General features: G+C 44.6%; 1 protein-coding gene and 1 long non-coding RNA gene across 3 annotated transcripts in view; one reads left to right on the top strand and one right to left on the bottom strand.

Moving 5' to 3' along the window:
* Nucleotides 1-22,514, top strand: part of PLXND1 (plexin D1) — a 245,944-nt gene that overhangs the window by 19,483 nt on the left and 203,947 nt on the right. The window contains exon 1 of one of the 2 annotated variants that reach the window (XM_053295804.1): nt 16,719-16,754. The exons of the other annotated variant lie outside the window; for it this stretch is intronic. The gene's annotated coding sequence lies outside the window, so the exon portion shown is untranslated. Of the gene's footprint in view, nt 1-16,718; nt 16,755-22,514 lie in introns of those variants that run through there. 2 annotated transcript variants of the gene reach the window in all.
* LOC128344853 (uncharacterized) lies at nt 6,201-20,868 on the bottom strand. Its single transcript, XR_008316096.1, has 3 exons — nt 20,723-20,868; nt 10,929-11,009; nt 6,201-6,647 (listed from the first exon to the last, which is right to left on the bottom strand). It is a non-coding gene; the product is annotated as an uncharacterized LOC128344853 (long non-coding RNA).

The raw sequence follows: 22,514 nt of genomic DNA, 5'->3' as shown, positions 1-22,514 counted from the left end.
TCCTTGAGCTGCTGTAGCAAAAAAAGAAATTGTAATGTTGTGTTTCTTTGCACTGAAAAATACTACATTGGTTTTCACCCTCAAAACAATGAAACATTCCAACACATTTTATTTCCTGGCTCTGAATTCACAGCAGAAAAGTATGTTGTAACAGTAGGGGTCCTGGTGTTATAGTTAAGTGTCTATTTGCTTTTCTATTATAAAAGCCACTTTTCAGCAGTTAGTGAAACTATTCTCACGAGCAGCAAAAACCGGGCTAGGGAAGTCCAGCCCTGTTTTTGCTGCTCGTGAGAACCGCCGGGATCTATGTGGTTCTTGGTGGCAGCGCGACAGCAAGCCCTCTTAGGTAGCCCGTCACCTAACCCAGGTTTTGGGTGCAAGTGCACCCAAACACTGGGTTAAATTATGGTGTGTCAGCCACAGCTGCTGACTGACACACGATCATTTAACGAAGTGTTTGGATGCACTCATGCCCAAAACTTGGGTTAGGCGACGGGCTACCTAAGAGGGTTCTCCGCCACATTGCCGCTGGTTCTCATGAGCAGCAAAAACCGGGCTGGGCTTCTGCCCGGTTTTTGCTGCTCGTGAGAAGAGCTTAGTGAGTTCTTGCCCAAACCCAGTTTAAGTGCTTAAGCATTTTTTTTTAAAAAAAAATAATAATTAGTCCTATGGGCTAGTATATTTTGTTTAATTAGGTGAAAAATGACCAGTAGGCTGATCAATATAAAAACCAAGTAATACTAAAGCAGACTTTCTCAATCAGTAGTTTGTGAGTCACCCTAAAGTTTGGAGGGGAAAAGAACACACATGATTTCAGCCTTTGTCAAGCATAAGATCTTGCTTGAAGGCAATCACTTTTCCTTGTATGGGAGCAAATATATTACAGGACACAGAAGAAATGGAACACACTGTGTGGTTTAACCCCTCTTAGGGTGAATTAAAGACAGCAAAAATAGAAAGCTAATACATTTGTTTCAGCACTGTCACTCAGCAGTAAGGGCATTTAGCCAACACAGCTGATAGTGTTGCACTCAAAAAGAGTGAATAAGTGAGCCCTACGCAAGATTGGAGACAAGATCACTCCTCTGACAGTAACTGCCTCCAATGTAGGAAGTATCGTTTGGGATTAAATGGATCTCATTTACTACTACTACTACTGCTACTACTACTACTTTATTATTATTTTATTTATTAGAAGAAATATTTCTATCCCGCCTTTCTGCCTAATAACAGGCCTTCAGGTAATGGAAAGAAAGTTACTATATAATAAGTACTGAATGGTTTTTGAAAAGGCAATGCTGGCTGATGAGGGCTCTGAGAGGTGATGATGGAAAATGTCCACCCCGCAAGGCTTAGATGTTCCTGTTGCTACTGTGGCAGCTCCAAACTGCTCCTCTTTGGAAGCTCTAGGCTATTCTCATGGTGGAGAATAGCCCTCCCCGCCCAGAAGTGTGCTACCTAGCAACCAAGTCTAGGTAGCACCAGATGTTTTTGTTCCTAAAGGGTGGGGTATTTCCATCATTTTGGCAGCCAGACAATCTGCTGCCCAGGTCTTCCTGCTACCAAGGATGACTACAAATGGCTTGGGGGTGTGTGTGTGTGATCAATGGCATAAAATGTCAGCTCTCCTGGTCTTAGATGTTGCTGCTGCTACTGTAGCTGGGCTGCTCAATTGCTTTTAAATGTAAATGTATGGGATACGTAATGAATAATAGCAGGAAGAATTACATTGGCTTTTTGTTATTTTTAATTTTGCTCAGATGCCGCAAACATATTAATATAGACTCCTGGAAATCAGTGGGACTATTTCTTTTGCTAAAAGTGACTCACCTGCTTAATGGATGGGTTGATAATTAGCATGCATGCAAGATAATGCTCTATTGTGTTGCTTTAAGTAAACTGGAATAATGACTATACCATATTCTTTATACACAGCCATTAAAGTGAATTAGTAAATCACAACACATAAGACACATGCAAATGAACTGGGGAACTCCAGCCTTTTATGTCTGTATTAACTTGTATGTACAAAACAATGGGTAAAGTAACTTTCTGAGTAGTTTATTTTTCAAGTAATCCTGAATGCTGTCTAAAGGCTTATCTAAAATAGTGGTTTTGGTTTTATTTCGGTTTAACTGCTATGGTTCACATAAATGCATTTTGGGAACTATAGTTTGGTGAGCATGCTGTGGATTCTTTGGAAGAGATTTCTAGCACTCCTCACAGTTCTCAGGAGAGAGGGAAATGCCTATTAAACCAATTTAAATGTATAGTATGCTGAGATACTTTTTCCAGTTATTCCCCAAGTATTATTGAATGCACAATTGCAGCTCAAGATTGTAATAACTGAGGTATAGACTGCATTTGTACTTATTAAATGCCACATTCCTATAGTAATGTATATAGAATAGCAGCAGTCGTCAGCTGTGGAAAAAATGCTGATAGAAAAATCAGGTATAGTGTGCAGTATCTGGGAACAGTTTTTAGCAGGCTACTTCAGCTCTTCTCACCCCATTTTGTTTATTAGTTGATTATCTTTTATGTCTAAGGTTGTTACAGAACACTCTACTACTACATTAACCTGGCTATGGCTTTTAACTGCTGAAGTATCTGTACCACCAAGATGTACAAATATGTCACATTCACAGTATTCCTGATCATGAATTTGAAAATTTCCCATGCCGATTTCCCCTCATCTGCATAAAATTTGCATTTTTCTAAATGCCAGTTTCCCTCATGCCCTTAAATAGATCGTAAACTGATTTGGCATGTTACTTGTCCTATTTATATAGGGCTGTTTTTTAAAAAGGCATTTTAATTTCCCATGCTTTATCCCCAAAGTTTTTCAAGTAGCCAAGTAGTTAAACTGAAATATTTGATTGGAGAGTGGGTGGGCAGGAATCAATAAAAATTCTTAATGTGGTTTAACTTTATACTGAAACAAATACAAAGTTTTCTGTGGAAAGAAATTATTTTTATGGGAGTACTCAATAGATTAAATCAATAAAACATATATGTACTCTCTCATACACAATTCATAGGGTGTCATTTTCATCACTTGAAAAAACATTGGCTGACATGCTAGGCAGGTTTACAAGGGCAAAGCAAGAGCTCTGTCCCTGCAAACAACAAAGAAATGAGCTGTGTATGAGGCTTGCCATCCAGGCTATATGGGTAGATGAGGTAATTTTCACTTCCCCATAAAGTCCTTTTAACCACCCTGAGCCATTTTGGAAGGGCGGTATATAAATCAGACAGACAGATAGATAGATAGACAAACAAACAAATAAATGTCCAGGAATATCCCTGTGGCCAGTTGACATTTTGCCAGCACTGTGTGGCAAGCCTTCTGCAACCCTCTGTCAAATTTTGGTGACTCATGGTGTGCTTTAGAGAGAAGGAGAGATTGGCAAAAAATAGCTGCATCCTGCACTCAAGCAATAGCACAGCAGTAGTCTGGAACTTGCATTGCTGCATGCGTGGAATGCTAGTCTGGATGACAACCAATGCATTTTTTCACATAAAAATGAAGTATGGAGAAATTTTCAAAGAAAAAATGTCCACCCCACATCTCTGGACTAGTGTGCCTCACAGAATTGTTCTTAGGATTGATGTGTGCTGCCCTAAACTTCTTGGAGGGAGGGTGGGATTTAAATAAATATAAAAACTGGGCACTTACCACTAAATGTTGTGGTGTATTCCTAGTCCATAACTGGCGTGCTCACTCAGGGCTGCAGTCAGCTTTGAACAGGAGCCTTGTGGTATTGTTCAGGGCTTGTGTGTGTGTGATGAGCAGAGGATTTGGTAAGGGGCAAAAGAAGAGGTTAAGTCATTTAAATATTACTACCACGACACAGTGACCAGAAACGGAAGGTCCTGCACTAAAGATGTAAGGGATCTTTAAATACTGCGTAAAGCAGTAAAACTCTGTAAGGAATTACTGCAATCTTAGATTATTGTGTCAGTATAGTTCAGAATTGTACCCCATTCCTGATTTAACAGAGTGAACATTAAAATCCAATACCTGACACTGCACAAATACCATCATGTTTTGTTATGCTTATCTACTATGAATATCTTGTGGCTTGGATGTGCATCAGCATGCATTTGATGAACAGCCAACAGACCATATGTTGCATGGACTGGTTGCACTTTGGAATGCATCTAATACTCAAGCATGTCATAAGAACATAAGAACAGTTCTGCTGGATCAGGCCCAAGGTCTGTCTAGGCCAGCATCTTATTTCAGACAGTGGCCCACCAGATGCCTCTGGGAGACCCACAGGCAAGAGGTGAGGGCATAACTCTCTCCTGCTGTTGCTCCCTTGCAACTGGTATTTAGAGGCATCTTGCTTCTGAGGCTGACCTATAGTGACCAGATTAGTAGCTATCAATAGGCCTGTCCTCCATGAATTTGTCTAAGCCCCTTTCAAAGCCATCCAAGCTAGTGTCGATCACCTCATCCATCCCGTGGCAGAGAATTCCATAGTTTAATTATGTGCTGTGTGAAAAAGTAATTCCTTTTGTCAGTCCTAAATTTCCTGGTCTTCAGTTTCACGGGATGACCCCTAGTTCTAGTGTTGTGAGAGAGGGAGAAAAACTCTCTGTCCACTCTCTCTACTTCATGCACAGTTTTATACACCTCTGTCATGTCTTCCCATAGTCACCTTCTTTCCAAACTAAAAAGCTCCAGATGCTGTAGCCTTGCCTCATAAGGAAGCTGCTTCTGGCCCTGATCATTTTGGTTACCCTCTTTTGTACCTTTTCCCGTTCTGCAATGTCCTTCTTAAGATACGGTGACCAGAACTGTACGTATTGAGGCAAGACTTGTCCTTGCAGAAGCCAAGCCTTCAGGAAGTCCTGTTCTTCTAAATGTTTAACAGTGTTGTCTATAAGTATGCTTTCCATCAATTTACCTGGCACATACGTTAAGCTAACTGGCTTGTAGTTTCCTGAATCTCCCCATGGGGATCCTTTTTTGAAAACCAGAGTTGCATTATCTACGTTCCAGTCCTCTAGTACAGAGCCTGATTGTAGGGACAAGTTACATATTTTTGCTAGGAGACCAGCAATTTCACATTTGAGTTCCTTCAGAACTCTTGGGTGGATGCCATCTGGCCCTGGCAATTTGTTAATTTTTAATTTTTCAAGACAGTTCAGGACATCCCCTCTCATCACCTCAAACTGGCCCAGTTCTTCAGCCTCCAAGTCTGAGAAACACTGTTCCAGAGTGTCAGTGTCATCCACCATGAAGAGACATGCAAAGAGCTCATTCAGCTTCTCTTCAATCTCCTTGTCCTCCTTAATAATCCATTTCACACACTCATCATCTAAGGGTTCAACCACCTCGCCGGCAGGTTTTCTGTCTCTGATATATTTAAGAAGTTTTTGTTATTCCCCTTGTTATTCCCGTTCTAGCTATATGCTCCTTGGACTCTCTTTTTGCATCCCTTACTGCCTCCTTGCATTTCCTTTGCCAGTGTTTATGTTCTTTTCTGTTGTCTTCATTTGGGCAGAACTTCCATTTTCTGAAGGAAGTCTTCTTCCCCTTTATAGCATCCCTGACTGTACTTGTTAGCCACGCTGGCGTCCTCTTGAACTTGGTGGTAAGCTTTTTCATAGTCTGGCATTTATGTAGTCATAACCTAACTGTTTTATATGCCCGTGCTTGAGTAGGATGTGCTGCGCAGCCCACAGGGACATAGTTTCAGGAGGCACAAAATTCTTCCTGGGGAAGGAAAAGTTGTTTTTTTAAAAAAATCCCTTCTCTGGTTCACCAGTTGGTCTGAAAGTGCTGCTGTTCTGATCCTTTTGCTGCACCAGTACTTCTTTAGACAGAATGTCAGCCAATGGATACGAGTGCTAAGTGGAACTAAAATATTGACATCCCAACGTTTTCCATTTGTGTCTGGGTTCAGGGCTGTGTTTTCTTACTAAATTGCTTCAGGGAAGTGGCATGTGACAGTGGAGGAATTTTTGCATTAACTCTGAATTTCCTGGCTCTTGTGGTTTGCGATCAGGCTTTGCATATCAGTTGAAAATGGTGTTTTGTGGTTCAGTGATTGGATAGCTACTAGTGACTTTTGCTATAATGAGTTATTAAATAAAGTGTATTGCATGAGTAAATTATATAAACATTTTCAGTATGTGTAAACTTGGAAACTGAACCAAAACCAAGAGAATGTTCCCAAAGTAAAAGTTGAATCCACATGGGAATATGACAGAGCATTTATTTACTGTCTAAATAAATTCAAGCTTCTCAGCTGGATTGGAATTTAAAGGAACTGCATTACTTTGAACTATTAGTTTATACTAATCCAGAAAATCAAAATATGATAATTAATTTACATCTCTATTTCCAGCTGAATTTCTACAAAAAGCAAAGTAGAAATTTTCAATAATTTTCAGAATAAAGGAATAATTCCTAGAACAAATTTAGTTTCATGTTTTTAGAAAAGTTGCTGGGTTGTGTTTTTTTTAAAATGTTGCCGATACATTTTCATATAACAATAAATATTAGTGTACTTTCTTTGCAGATAAATAAATATTAGTGCTTCTTGCCTTAAGTGTATAATTTATAATTCTTATTTCCAGTGTTGCATGGGTTCATCTGCCTGTTTGCTTAGATCAGATTGCAGGATCAAGACCTGGGAAACAAAGAAAAACTTTGATTCAAAAACGTACCTCATGCTGTGAAACTTAAGAACATAATTAAGGTTCCAGTATATGGCAGTGGATACTTTCATACAACACTGTTTTGTATTTCAAAACATGGTTTCCTTCTGATCAGTTTCAGGAACTATCCATAAAGTTGAAAATGTGAAATGAGATGAAGTTTGGCACTCTTGTCTGGCAGAACCTCAGGCTGTCTAGTTTATCCCCATCTGAAAAAGCTTTGAGCTTCGATTCAAGCAAGCCCCAAGTTTCAAAGTGTAATTCAGTCTTAGTTACTGAGACTTGCTTCTTGAATTGTTGAATTTTGTTTCTCCAATCATGCCCGGAATTCTGCCTCAACTTCATGTAAAACCACAAGTGTGTTCTAGTTTTAAGAAAATCAGAGTCATGGTAAACCTCTTGGATCCAACATACTTGTTAGGACAAAATATAAAAAGATCATAGGGAACATGAAAATCTGCAATTCTGGGTTGGTATTTTATGTGTTACTATTTTCTGGAAAACACTTATTTCTTGTGAGATGTCATTTCATGCTTTTGTTGTTAAGTTACATACTCAGAGCTTTCAAGAGAGGTGGACTGGATAAGAAATAAAACAAATAGTCATTGCAAAGTATAACATTTAATGTTTTAACCATATATAACTCACAGTCCAGGCTTAACACACTGACATTAAACACATTCATTTGGAAAGTGTTATGGATTTTAATGGCATGCTTCCACATGTGTGCTTAGGAGTGCAATACAAGATTGCATTCAGTCAGGAACTTCACTATGTGACCCCTGGCCAATTGTACACTCAGCCTAACCTACCTTATTGTGAGAATAAAATGGGATAACCCCTATGTACAGCATCTTGAGCTCATTAAAACAAAACAAAACATTTATCTGGGAATGATATTTCCTCAGTAACATTCCCTATGGTTGGTCAACAAGTTGCAGTAATAAGCTCCAGAAATGATCTCATACAGTAGTCAACATGACACGCAGTTTAACACCAGCATAACACCAGTGTTTAAGATCCACTGCTGTATGTGTCAAAGCCAACTCCGGCAGTGTTGTGAAAAAGCGCGATTGCACACGCCTACCTAAAATAGTGTGTGCAGCACCACTTCAGTTGTTTCCAATGCAATAAGCATGATGCAAGTGTGTGTGTACTGTTTTAGATAGTTTCGCAAGAGCACTCTGGCCCGGAACTGCTGGGGCAGGCTTTCACATGTGCAGCAGTCCCATGAGTGAATTCAGTTGTGATTCTAGCATTGATCTTAACGTTCCAGCTGTAGCTCTTCCCATGCCCAGCTCTACTAAATATTTCTTCATTTCTCTATTTGTTGAATAAACCTTGCTTTCTTTATTAACTGGGAAGTAACAGTTTAAAGTAATTGAAGGAATGAACAATCTGTTTGAAATGATCCCTCTCTTAGGGAGACTGATAGAATTTATTGACATATTTGAGGAGAAAGAGCAACATTCATACTGAACATCTGTTTTAGAATTCTGGTGGATTTTGAGAGTGTGAGGCTGTCTGGAATTGCTGGAGTTTCAACTTCAGAAGGGTTGACCTGAAACTGTATCATTGGGAATGTTTCTGATATGACATGTAGATTAGAGGATGCTCTTAATAACCTTGTTTTCAATAATCATATTATGTCCATAAATCTAACTCTATTGGGAGAGTACAGATTTATTGTTCAAGTGAATCTCAATCAACAGTGGAACCCATCTGAAACAGAAGTCATATGCTACCACAAGACCAGGAGAGCTGGTCTTGTGGTAGGAGGCATGGATTGCCCCCTTTGCTAAGCAGGATCCACCCTGGTTGCATTTGAATGGGAGACTACGTGTGAGCACTGCAAGATGGGGGCAGCCCTGGGAAGAGCACCTGCAGGCTTGTTCCAAGCCTACACTTATTGTTCCAAGTTTCTTCCCTGGCAGCTCCAGTATAGGGCTGAGAGAGACTCCTGCCTGCAACCTTGGAGAAGCCACTGCCAGTTTGTGTAGACAATACTGAGACGGATGGACCAATGGTCTGACTCGGTATATGGCAGCTTCCTATGTTCCCATGTCCCTTGATCAGAATGTGGGTCTACTGGAAGGAAGGAGTAAACTTTTCTTTCACTTTTTTCTCTACATTTCCAATTCTTTATATTTTTGTTGAAGTGATACATGGCACATTATTGGTCATATAAAATGTGTTGTCATCTAGTTCATGTATGTCTAAAGATTCAGTGTAAACTAGGACACTTTTATGTATTAAATATACAATAATATTTATGCAAATAATAATTTGAAACGTCAGAAAGAGTTAAATAAAATTTCACCAAATAAACCAAAGCCAGTTTTTTTAAAAAGTATCCAGTATATAATCTAGATAGATAGATAGATATAAATATAAAGGAAATAATTCAAAATACACGTGGAAATAATTCAAATAATTCAAAATACACGTGTTAATGATAAATTATAGGCCAGACGCATTTCAGCCTCTCCTGGTCTCCATCAGCGGTCAATCTATCAATGAGTTAAGTTGGAGACTACAGACTTGCACACCTCCTCCACTTTTGGTTTGCATCAATTGTCACTCCTTGCAACTTGTTTTTTTTAATATACCAATTAATCTTCTTTCCACTGTCATGACTACTTTCCTTCAAGTCTCTGAGTCCCCAGATGTTGTTGGACTACATCATCCTCAGCTACAATTGCCATTGTAGCTGGGGATGATGGAAGTTGTAGTCCAAAAACATCTGGGGGCCCAAGGTTGGAAACCCCTGCTCTAGATTAACTGAAGAGTAAACTGTTTTATATTCCCCAAGTTAAAACTGTTTAATTGGTCTTTTAATGTCTCCGCATGGATAAATTCTTCCTCCTCTTTCCATTTCTCCTTCAGGGCTCTGTTCTTGGCACCTTTGCTTTTTTCTTTATATATACTTTCCCTGGATTAGCTCATCAAATCCCATGACTTTCAGTACCATTTATATACTCACAATTCCCAATTTTACCTTTCAGTATATTTCTCCCTCTATTCAACTCTGTTTAAAATCTTCAACTGCCTGTCCCACATTGCAGCTTGGATGTTTCACATATCTCATGTTCAAGGTGGTGGCCTCTGATGGAGTTAGGAGCATCAAGAACATAAGAAGTTGCCGTATACTGAGTCAGACCATTGGTCTATCTAGCTCAGTATTGTCTACACAGACTGGCAGTGGCTTCTCCAAGGTTGCAGACAGGAGTCACTCTCAGCCCTATCTTGGAGAAGCCAGGGAGGGAACTTGAAACCTCCTGCTCTTCCCAGAGCGGCTCCATCCCCTTAGGGGAATATCTTACAGTGCTCACATGTGGTCTCCCATTTAAATGCAACCAGGATGGACCCTGCTTAGCTAGGGGGACAAGTTATGCTTGCTACCACAAGACCAGCTCTCCTCTCTCCTCCAACGCTTTCATTCAACTCCTCTGAGTTGGATGAAACCGATTATTTAGACTCATTTCACACTGACTTTTGGGCAGGATATGGGATGGGGACTGCTTTAGTTGGCCTGATGGATGATCTCCAAAGGGGAATTGACAGAGGGAGTGTGACTCTGTTGGTCCTTTTGGATCTCTCAGAGACTTTCAGTAACATAAACCATGGTATCTTCTGGATCTCCTGGGAGGATTGGGAACATAGCAAGCTGCCATATACTGAATCAGACATTGGTCTATCTAGCTCAGTATTGTCTTCACAGACTGACAGCGGCTTCTCCAAGGTTGCAGGCAGGAATCTCAGCCCTATTCTTGAGAAGCCAGGGGAGCGAACTCGAAACCTTCTGCTCTTAGGCGGAACTGCTTTGCAGTGGTTCTGCTCATATTTCTTGGGCAGATTACAGAAGATATCACTTGGAGACTGCAGCTCTATGAAGCGAGAACTTTTGTATGGTGTCCCTCAGGGCCCCATCTTGTCTCCAATGCTTTTTAACATTTACATGGAACCGCTGGGGAGAAATCATATGGGGATTTGGTGCAGGGTGTTACCAGTAGACTGATGACACTCAAATCTATTTTTCCCCGGTGGTAGGAGAGCCTCAGGATGGGTTAAGCAGTGCACATGCTCGAGACAGAACTGGACATGTGACTGTTTGTAGGCGTAGCTGCCTTCCAGTTCCAGTTCTGTCTCGCTCGGGACTAGACTGCATATGAGAGAGCTCTGTATTTGGCAAGTGTTTTCTTCTCACTTTAACCTCCTTTGTCCTCTTGGTTTACTCGATTCTTGATACTTACCTTGTCCTTTGCGTTTCCTGCCTCCCTCTTCCTATTACAATTTGTGCAAGGGGGGGAAGAGAGTCCGTTCTGCATTCGGCACTAAAAATTGATGAAGAAAAAACTTCTTTTTACTTTGGATTTGATCTGGATTGGAACGTGATAAATTTTTAGTATTTGTTTTAACATTTGATTAGTGATCCCTTCTCTGTCCTTCATGGATATCTCCCACGCTGAAGAGCTCCTACAGGGCTCTCTTTCAGAAGCGTCCCTGTTGCCTCAGAACTTGGGCAGCGGGCGGGAAGATCCCTCCGCTATTGCCTCCACCGCTCTAACGGCAGTTAATCCACCCGCCCCCGCTCCCTTCGCTCCCGGGGGCTTGACGATAGAAGCATCTGCTTCGGGGCATGTTCCTGCAAAAGAGCTCAAAAAATCCAAGCATTTGGGGACAGAATTATCCAAAAAGAAGAAAAAGAAACGCAAGGAGTCCCTTGCTAAGGCGGAGGGACACAAGTGCCTTAGCGAGCGCCTCCTGATACAAGCGGTGTGCCGCTGCTCCAAAGTTAAAACGGCGGGAAATGGCGCGAAACAAAAGGAAGCACACAAAAAACTTTCTAAGCCTGTTTTGCTGGATCGGTGCCTGGTGGGCAAATTACCGATCAACAACCCTGATCAGGTGGAGCAGGATGGTCATTGCCCGGTGGGCACATTGGAGACCAATGCTGGGGCTCAGGCGGGGATTACTCACGAGGAGACCGGAACTCTGGACGCTCCTACCAATACTATTGTGGGCGCTTGTAGCACTTCCCTTCATGCTGCTACAGCTTTAAATGTGAGTAATGATCCTTTCACCCCCGCAGCCACTGAGTGGCTCAAAGAGTTTTTTAGGAGAGAAATTGCAACAGTTCAACCCTCTACTATGCTTAATTGTGGGTCTACAGTACTTGCACAGCCCGCACTACAAGTTATACAACCCCCTCCACACAATCCCATTCTGGCACGTGGACATAGGTTGGGTAGCAGGCACCAGCCCAACAGGCGAGGCACGGAGAGATTATCGTCCTCGTCCCCAGACTCCAGCCCCAGAAGGAGTCTGAACTGGGTTCCTTTATGCCCAGACTTTTGCCACAGAGACACAGGAACAAGCGCAGGCATTCCCCTTCCTCATCTTCGGGGTCTAGCCGGGACAATGCACCCAAGCGTCCCAGGGAGCTGCCACCGGTGGTGCCAGCACTCCCAATACCAGCAGCGCCCCCAATACCCGCTCAGCCCCCTCCAGCGCCTATTGGGGTGCCAATCATTGCTGCACAGCCTATTCGGCCCCGTTCCCCGCCAGGCTCTCACTCGTCATCAGAAGAGCATTCCCCTCAGTTACCCAACGATCCTGAGTCAGATAAAGAAGAGGGAGAGCTATCGGAGGAGGACATACCTCCACCCATACCTAACACTGCTAGACTTTTCTCTTCAGCTGAATTTGAGGTCTTACTGGCCAAGGCGAAGCGCATAATCAAGGATGTCGCTGCTCCGGAACAGGAGGGCAATACTTCCGCTCTGGATCAACAGGTGTTCCCGATGGCGGAGGCGGTGAGTCCAGCGGTACCTTTCCCTCCCTTATTTAAGAGTGTGTTATCCGCTGAGTGGCAACGCCCCACGGCCTCTAAGCCGATAGGCAATATCCCCAAGAAGCATTATATGTTGACTAGTGACATCTCTAAGCTCCTTGCCCTCCCTAAGGTGGAAACCCCAGTGACACAATTGGTGTCTGGGGCAATTATTCAGGCAGAGGGACAAGAACAACTCAAAACTCAGGAGGATAGGCGTTGCGAGTCACTACTCAAGAAGGTTCATGACGCCACAGCGTCTACCATAAGGATTGCTACTACAAATTCAATATTTGCCAGGGCATCTCTGCTCTGGGCCAAGGAACTGGTTAAGCTAGTTCCCGCAGAATTACCCAAACTTTGGCAGGGGTTTAATAAAATGGCCAAAGCAGCAGCCCTGATGGCTGATTCCAGCTTAGACGGGATTCAACAAGCATCGAGGGCCATGGTAGCCGGGGTAGCTATTCGTAGGGCCTTGTGGCTCAAGTCATGGAATGCGGATTATAAATCAAAATTGGCACTGATTTCTGCACCCTTCACAGGTGAAAAGCTTTTTGGCCCGGCCCTCAACCCAGTCCTGGTCGAATCCTGGGATAAAAAGAAAGTTTTGCCCTCTGCCCGCAGACACAATCGGGGGTTTTTTCACGGTCCCAAATGCTCCTTTCGCCCCTACAGGCAACAGTTCAACCAGTTCCACCCATCCTACGGCCAGGGTTACCCGATCAGGGACTCAAGATTCAATCAATACAGGGGCACAGGCCGAGTCCAGTGGAGACAGCGATACAGGGGCGGCACCAGAGGTTCTACCCACAAAAATTTCACACCACCTTCCGCTTATAGAAAGCAATGATGCCACCCTAGTGGGCGGCAGATTGGCGGACTTATGTACCACATGGATGTCTATGGCTGCCGACGAATGGGTGTTAGATGTGGTAACGAACGGATACGATATCAAGCTCTCCTCTGTTCCCTGGCAAAACTTCATCCCCACACCAAGATCTTCTGCCCAGCACAAGCATCAGCGTCTCCTGGAAGCCATACAACATCTTCTCCAAATGAGGGCGATAGAACCAGTCCCTCCGTCTCAAGTTTTTCTAGGCATCTATTCCATACTATTCCTTGTGCCGAAAAAAGACGGATCATGGCGGGCCGTTTTGGATTTGAAGGCCTTCAATCGCTACGTAAAAAAGAGAAAGTTTCGAATGGAATCCCTCCACTTGATCAAAGAAGCCATTCAACCGGGAGACTTTTTGGTGGCAATAGACCTGTCAGAAGCCTACCTACATATTCCAATCGGTCAGCGGTCACGGCAATATCTCCGGTTCGCCTACAATGGGTGCCACTATCAATACCGGGCACTGCCATTCGGCCTTTCCTCTGCCCTGAGAGTCTTCACCAAGGTCATGGTGTCCCTGATCTCGTTCGTGCGCCTCAAGGGGGTTCATATCCACCTGTATTTAGACGATCTGCTCGTGAGAGCCAGATCAAAGGCCCAGGCCATCAGGGACATCAGGACAACACTGCAGACTCTCGGGGATCACGGCTTTGTGGTCAATCTACAGAAGAGCCACCTCAATCCGTCTCAGCAATTAGTACATCTCGGGGCTCTCTTCGACACGGCACAGGGAACGATTTCCCTCTCCCAGGAGAGGATAGACCGCTTAAAGCTCCAGTTACAACCACTCTTGGTCAATCGGACCTTGGATGTCATGACCCTATCTCAGGCGCTGGGCTCGATGATGGCGTGCCTAACTTGCACTCCGTGGGCCAGATGGCATTCCCGCCCCCTACAATGGCTACTGCTGCCGTGGCAGGACCACATAATGGCGGGCACGAAAACCATTATCACGATCCCACATCAGGTTCAGAGGTCCATAGACTGGTAGATATCACCAGCAATGACAAGAGGCCATTCCCTGGAAGTTCCAATCCGGATAATCCTAACTACAGACGCCAGCCTCACCGGTTGGGGGGCACATTGCCAGGAACGATTCGCACAAGGAGTGTGGACCATGGAGGAATCTCAACGTCCCATCAATTGGCTGGAATTGAGAGCGGCCCGTCTGGCGCTTCTCCGCTTCCAAGACCTTCTCCTAGATCAACACGTGCTGCTAAGAACAGACAATGTGACTGTAAAAGCCCACATCAATCGACAGGGGGGCACCAGGTCTCAAACGCTAATGGAGGAGTCGAACCTCTTATTTCGTTGGGCGGAGGTGAACCTCCGTTCCCTATCGGAAGAACATCTAAAGGGGGAGCAAAACAACCTGGCAGACTGGCTCAGTTGCGAGAGGCTGGATCCAGGAGAGTGGGCCATACACCCAGAGGTCTTCACACAGATAGCGGGTCACCTCGGACAACCAGCGGTCGATCTGTTCGCGTCCGACAGCACTCACCAAGTGCATCGATACTTCACCAGGTATCTCTCTCACCAGGCAGAGGGAACGGACGCCCTGATATCTCCCTGGCCGAAGGGGCTGATGTACGCATTCCCCCCGATACCCATAATCATGAAGGTACTAAGGAAGATTATTCAAGAACAAGCGGACATCATCCTCGTCATTCCACACTGGCCCAGGAGACCCTGGTTCTCCTTAGTGATCGAGTTGGCCATCGAAAGCCCGTACTTTCTACCTCATTGTCACAACCTCCTTCACCAAGGTCCGCTCCTACATCCAGAACCCAGTTGGTTCCAGCTGAGCACTTGGAAATTGAGCGCTCGAATTTAGCGATGCAGGGATACTCGGGACCTGTATTAGACACTATATTAGCATCCAGACGCTCATCAACACACCGCATCTATCAAGTTACGTGGTTGTCTTTCACCAAATGGGCTTCACGGAACAATGTCGACTCCATGCGTGCAGGGGTACCGGAGATCCTGAATTTTCTTCAAGACGGACTACAGCTCCATCTACGTCCTTCCACCCTACGGCGGCAGGTCTCTGCTCTGGCGTCGGTCCTGAACCTTAATACAGACAATACTCACACACTACACCCCCACATTGCTAGGTTCCTCAGAGGGGCTACAAACCTCTCCCCTCCCATTGTCAGGCGCTTCCCCACATGGAACCTTAACAAGGTACTTAATGCACTCACCAAAACCCCCTTCGAGCCCATTGCTACTATTCCGCTACAGATCCTGTCTTATGAAGTTCTCTTCTTGGTGGCGATCACATCTGCCTGGAGAGTGTCGGAGCTTGGGGCTCTATCCTCAAAGAAGGAGTTCTGTACCTTTCAGGACGATGCTGCCATTCTGAGGTTGGATGAGACCTGTTTACCAAAGGTTAACTCCCTATTCCACAGGTCTCAAGTGATAGTATTACCCTCCTTTTGCCCATCCCCGGTCCACAGGAGGGAGAAACTCTGGCACAACTTGGACGTCCGTAGGGCCTTACGCACTTACCTCAGAAGAACAAAGGATATTAGGAAGTCGGATGCCCTATTTGTCTCCTTCCAGTCCCGCACATTGGAGAACAGGGTTTCGGGGCCAACATTGGCAGGTTGGATTAGGGCTTGCATTAAACTGGCCTATTCTTCCTTGCATCTAACCCCACCTGGGGGGATTACCGCCCATTCTACCAGAAGTGCTGCTACCTCTGCAGCCTATTCGGCACACGTCCCACTGTTGGAAATTTGTAGGGCGGCGACTTGGTCCTCCGCCTCCCCTTTTATTAAGCACTACAAAATTTCCGATTTCAATGAACGTCAAGCGGCCTTTGGTCGTACGGTTCTCCAGCAAGAGTTATAGCTGCATCCTTCCCTCCCGGGACGATTGTCTCTCGCTTGGGCACGTCCTGTCCTGAGGCTCTCCTACCACCAGGGAAAAAGGAACATTGGTCTTACCGTGAAGGGTACTTTTTCCTGGTGGTAGGAGAGCCTCAGCCCCACCCGGATGCGCTTTCTCTCCTTTTTTGGGTGGATTGTTCTCCAGAGGGAGGTGTCAGACGACTCTCAGGGTGAACAGAACCTTTCCTTTCTACCACTGTTTTTCTATTGCCGTTACCTTAATCTGGTCGTTATACATGTGTTTTTTCTAGTTCTCTCGTTTGCACAGTTTCCTACTATTCAGTACTTAAGCATCTGACGAGCTCTCTCCAAGACTCATACGTTCCTCGCTCACCATTCCTGGAACTGGAAGGCAGCTACGCCTACAAACAGTCACATGTCCAGTTCTGTCTCGAGCATGCGCACTGCTTAACCCGTCCTGAGGCTCTCCTACCACCAGGAAAAAGTACCCTTCACGGTAAGACTAATGTTCCTTTCTCCATGTCAGCTTCATCAGGCAATGGCATAACTTCCCTAAATACCTGCTTCCTGGCAGTAATGGGCTTGATGAGAGATAACAAACTGAGTCTGAATCCAAATAAGATGGAGATGCTCATTGTGGGAAGATGCAGTTTAGGAAGTGGGATAGATCTACCGGTACTAGATGGGGTTACACTCCCCCAGAAGGAACAGGTTCGCAGTTTGGGAGTATTTCTGGACCCAACCTTCTCTCTGATACTTCATGTAGAGGTGGTGGCCAGGAGTACTTTCTATCAGCTTTGGCTAGTTCACCAACTGCACCCTTTCCTGGAAATGAGTAGCCTTAAGCTAGTGGTGCACATGCTGGTAATCTCCAGGCATGACTACTGCAATACATTCTATGTGGGGCTGCCTTTGTATGTAGTCTGGTAACTGCAATTGGTGCAGAATGCTGATGCCAGATTGGTCTCCAGGACATCCCGAAGAGACCATATTATTCCAGTTTTAAAATAACTACACTGGCTACCATTAGTTTTCCGGGTAAAATACGAAGTGCTGGTTATTACTTATAAAGCCCATAATGGCTTGGGCCCATGGTATTTAAGATAACACCTTCTTTGCTATGAACCCTGCCACCTATTAAGATCTTCACGGGAGGTTCGTCTGAGGCTGCCACCATTACCTTTGAGTCTGGGGATGTGGGGTGGTGAGACTTCTCTGTAGTTGCCCCACAACTTTGGAACACATTCCTGCTGAGATTAGAGTTACTCCATCCCTGTTGGCTTTTAGGAAACAACTAAAGACATATCTCTTCAGCTAAACTTTTTAACTATCTGGTAGTTTTATGGGTATTTTAATTTGATATTTTTATATATTTTAATTATTAAAAATTCTTGGCTTGTTTTTATTGCTGTAAACTGCCTAGAGACTTTGGTAAAGTTGTGCTGTCGAGTCGGTGTCAACTCCTGGCAACCACAGAGCCATGTGGTTTTCTTGGGTAGAACATAGGAGGGGCTTACCATTGCCATCTCCCGCATAGTATGAGATTATGCCTTTCAGCTTCTTCCTATATTGCTGCTTCCCAATATAGATGTTTCCCAAAGTCTGGGAAACACCTGGGAAACATACCAGTGGGGATTCGAACCAGCTACCTCTTGCTTCCTAGGCATGTTACTTGCCCCCTGTGCTAGAGAGAGGAGAGCTGGTCTTAGAGAGAGCTGGTCTTAGAGAGAGGAGAGCTGGTCTTGTGGTAGCAAGCATGACATGTCACCTTAGTTAAGCAGGATCCACCCTGGTTGCATATGAGGCTTGATGAGTGAGCACTATAAGATATTCCCCTTAGGGGATGGAACCACTCTGGGAAGAGCAGAAGGCTCCAAGTTCCCTCCCTGGCATCTCCAAGATAGGGCCAAGAGAGACTCCTGCCTGCAACCTTGGAGAAGCCGCTGCCAGCCTGTGTAAACAATACTGAGCTAGATGGACCTATGATCCGACTCAGTATATGGCAGCTTCCTATTACGTTATTACGTTGCTAGGGACTTCAGTAGTGGGCACAATACGAATATATTAAATAAGTAAACAAATAAATAAATATGCACGAGGCTGAACTCACTTTTCCTCCTAAACCCTCTTATACTCTCTCATCTATTGACAATGTCACCATCCATACTTTTGAACAGGTATCCTCTTCTTAAATTCCTTCACTGACTTCCTGTCGCCTCCCTGCATGTAGCACAAGCTCCTTTTCTTATGTCCACAGCCTTGCCCCCTGCTACCTTTCAGTTCTTATATCCTGTTATTCTCCTGCCTGTGACTTTCTCCTGCCAGCTCCACTCCCTGCTAACCATCAAGAGGTCTCCTGCTCACTCAAGTCCCCACACTTTTGCTCCCTCTTATGCTTGGAACCATTCTCTGGAATACCTGTGAGATGCTTCTTCTCTTACCTGTTTCAAATCCCTCAATGAAGCTCTAAGCTTAAATATGGGTAAATGAAATAATCACACATTATTTCCCTGCTTATCCTGCCTTAAATTCCCTTCCCTTCTGTTATCTCTCTTGGGCCAATATCTAGATTGTAAGCCCCTCACGATAGAAATGTTTCCTTGCATGATGTACATGAATGGTGCGACATAAATAATAATAATTTCAGTTAGCTGTTTCTGAAATGAACTTGTCTGGAATGATTGAATTTGTCTCATTCAATCAGTTGTTGGTTATTACCAAGGAGTCCAAAGTCTCCAAATATATATGGACTACAATTGGGAATTGGAATTGGAAAAGAATTGGAAAAGAATAAAACGAAATAACTCCAGAAATCATGGAACTTATTTAGAACCACAATAATAGAAGCTCAGTTGGAATGTCTACCAAGAAGGAGGAAAGGTACTACCAAGTTCAGGAGGAGGCCAGTGTGGCTAACAAGCAGAGTCTGTAGTGAACTGTGAGGCATGCCTGTGCAGTTCAGAGGGGAAGAAGACTTCCTTCAGAAAATGGAAGTCCTGCCCAAATGAAGAGAACAGAAAGGAACATAAACTCTGTCAAAGAAATACAAAGAGACAATAAGAGATACAAAAAGAGAGTTTGAAGTAGTATAGCTAGAAGTGTCAAGAGGAATAATGAAAACTTCTTTAAATATATCAGCAGCAGAAAACCTGCCAGGAAGGTGACCTTAGATGATGAGGGTGTGAAAGGGGGATATTTCACACCCTCTAAATCTAACAATCACTCAATCAATCAATATTAAGGGGGATAAGGAGATTGCAGAGAACTGGATGACTTCTTTGTATCTGCCGTCTTCACAACAGAGGATACTGACCATGGATCCACTCCAGAACTGAACTTTTCAGGCTTGGAGGCTGAAGAAGATCCCGGAGGATCTTCAGAGGGCAGGATCACCTAACGTGCTCACTTTTGTGATCCCTTGGAAACTCCCAAAATGATTTGAGAGCTTTTCCAAGCATTCATAAGAAAAGATCTCAAATAATGACTGGGAATGTTCACCCAGTCACGAAAAGCAGTTTGTCCATCATCACTCAGGAAGTCTCTTAGAGGTGATTAGAATCATGGTTCAAGCCCAACAATCCTCTCTAATAAAAGCCTTGGTGTCCGTCCGTGGACACCAAGGCGTGTGTCCGTGCCTCTCTCGGCCGTTCTGCGCATGCGCGGAGTGCATGCGCAGTACGGCCGAGGCAGAAACGGACAAAGACACCAGGCGGCCATGTTTGTTGCTTTGGCTGGCTGCGGAGTGGAAAAGGCGGCCACAGGGAGGGAAGAAGCGGCTGTGGCAGCTGCAGGAAGACAGAGGCGGCGGCGGCTCCAGGACACCCACGGGCGGCAGCTCCTTGCCTGGCCGCGGAACTGACACAGGCGGCCATGGGAAGGGCAAAGAGCACAAAAGATATGAAGAAAGCTTCAGGCGGCCATGCTGGCCAGTTATATTGCTGCCGCGTCTAACAGCATGAAGCTGAAACCTGGCACGAACCTGGGGAGGATTGGATTGGAATGGGGAGAGGAGGGGAGGGGGGAAACGAAGCCATCTGCCTTGAGGAAGGAGATCGGGGTAGCAGCCACCACCCTGCCCCGCAATCTCACTAGCTGACTTGAAACCCAAATCAATCAGAGCAAAATGGTTGTGTGTGTGTGAATCGCAGTAGGGGTTTGTGGAGGATCGGCAGGCACAGACGCAAAGTTCACACACAAGAGGAAAGAGGGATCCGGGGAGAGGAAGAGGCTGAAGAATACATACAAGAGGAACAGCGCCGCCTCTTCCCCCAGAGTTCCACTCCCCACCCCCCGGGAGGGGGAGCCCTCAGTGACTATGGCAGCAGCACCCAGAAATAAGAGGCGAGGGAACCGGGAGAGTCATTCCGGGCAGTGAAGCCCGCCACCCCCCACCTCTCACTCACACACAGAGAGAGAGGACCTGTTGAGCGCCTTTAGGGCTGAGAAGAAAAGGCTAATGGTCACCTCCAGGTTCCGACTGACAACACCTCCCGAAAGGGCTCAGCCGAATTCAGGAGAATGGAGTGCGCGCGCGACCGACACCACCTTAACTGCAGGCCCCTCAAAATAACAGACACGGCGGCGGGCCCGAGACAACCAGTGAGTCAGAATCCTCCCAAATCACCCCGCGCGCGCCAGGGAGGGGGAGGAGGGAGGCACCATAACTTCGGCGGTCAACACCCCGCCTCCTCCTGTGCCCAGATCCCAGCAACAGAGCCGCCTCCCCCCTCCTCAGTGCATATTAATTACACAAAACATAGCCTTTAAAGTATGTTAGAATGAAATAAGGGAGAAGGAAGAGCAACAACAACAACAAAAAGGTAAAAAGGAGAGACACAGGGACAAGGGAGAGGGGAGAGGGGGGGAAAAGGGCGGAGGAAAACAAAGACAAAGAGAAAGTGAGAAAGAAACAGAGAGAGACAAACAGGTAAAAAAAACAAAAACCAGGGACACACACCAAAAAAAAGGAGGGGGGAAGAGATGAAGAACGCATAAAGGGGGGGGGGGGGGAAGGCTAGCGCCCGTTATTATAACGGGCTTAAAAATACTAGTCCATTATAACAAAACCAACCATGGTTCTACTGGAGCTGTAGTTTCAACCATTTTTAGGATTATTTAAAATAACATGAGAGACAGCCCTAAAAGGAAATAGTGTTTAGGTACAACATCATTTAAAAGGTTGTGTCTGGGGGGTTCTATGTCTTGGATTGCATTGAGAATGGCTCACTACAGTTGGAGCATATCCACACTACAGAATAAAACTGGTTTCACCATCAGTTTCTTTCCTCAGTGAGCCTGGGGAATTGTAGTTCTGTGAATTCTCAGCAGTTCACTGAAATAGATTTCCAGGTTTCTTTGTGGGAAGAAATATACCTGTAGGTTTATAGTTCAGAGTGGGGTACTGAGTGTAATACAATGGGCTGCCCACAAGATAGGGATCCAGAAATCTTTGGATTATAGAGATAGCTCTTTCACAGACTTGCCAGATGATCTCAGGAGAATAACGTAATCTTTCTGTTTTTGGCTTTTATTTTTATACATCTTTACAATATTAACACTATGTGTTTTAATCACCTCTCCAGTCCCTTTTGTTGAATTCCCCATCTTCCATCCCTGCATATGCTTCATTTACTGGAACAGTTTTGTCCAAGTATTGACAGCACTGATGATAATGGCAACCTAAACAATACAAAAGGGAGGAGGAATAAAAGAGAAATCAGCTATGTTGTCTACAGCCATTACCCATCCTGGTATTACACAACATGTTGATCTTACCTTCCATCAACCCTATTATATTTTTTTCAATTATCTCGAAAAGCTTTCTCTAGATTTCCTCATGTTTCCTTAATCTTGGCGCTTCCCATACAGCAAGAACAGCTAAAGTCATTTCCATGAACAGCTAAAGCCATTAATTCCTTTTCTTGTGTTTTATTCGACCTATTAGAATGTTTCAGCCTTGTAGAATTCATCATGACTATAAGTCTCCCTATGCAATCCTTTGCTCCAGAGTTAATTTCCACACCAATTTCCCTATGCAATCCTTTGCTCCAGAGTTAATTTCCACACCACAGGAAGAGTGTTCTCTCTAATTTTTTTCATCTATGTGTGGAATGAATTTTGTTCTGAGTGGCTGTAAGGTAGGTGTGTGTGCACATGCATGAAGAGTGGGACCTTCCTGATTGAGCCTGAGCGGGATCTAAAATTAACTGAGCGGACATTAAATAATGTGTGAGTGCACGTACATGCATACATCTTA

Source organism: Hemicordylus capensis, chromosome 2 (assembly GCF_027244095.1).
Source record: "Hemicordylus capensis ecotype Gifberg chromosome 2, rHemCap1.1.pri, whole genome shotgun sequence".
Classification (NCBI taxonomy): Eukaryota; Metazoa; Chordata; class Lepidosauria; order Squamata; family Cordylidae; genus Hemicordylus; species Hemicordylus capensis.
Note: the sequence above shows the minus strand (reverse complement) of the source record. Positions and strands in the feature narration are given on the sequence as shown.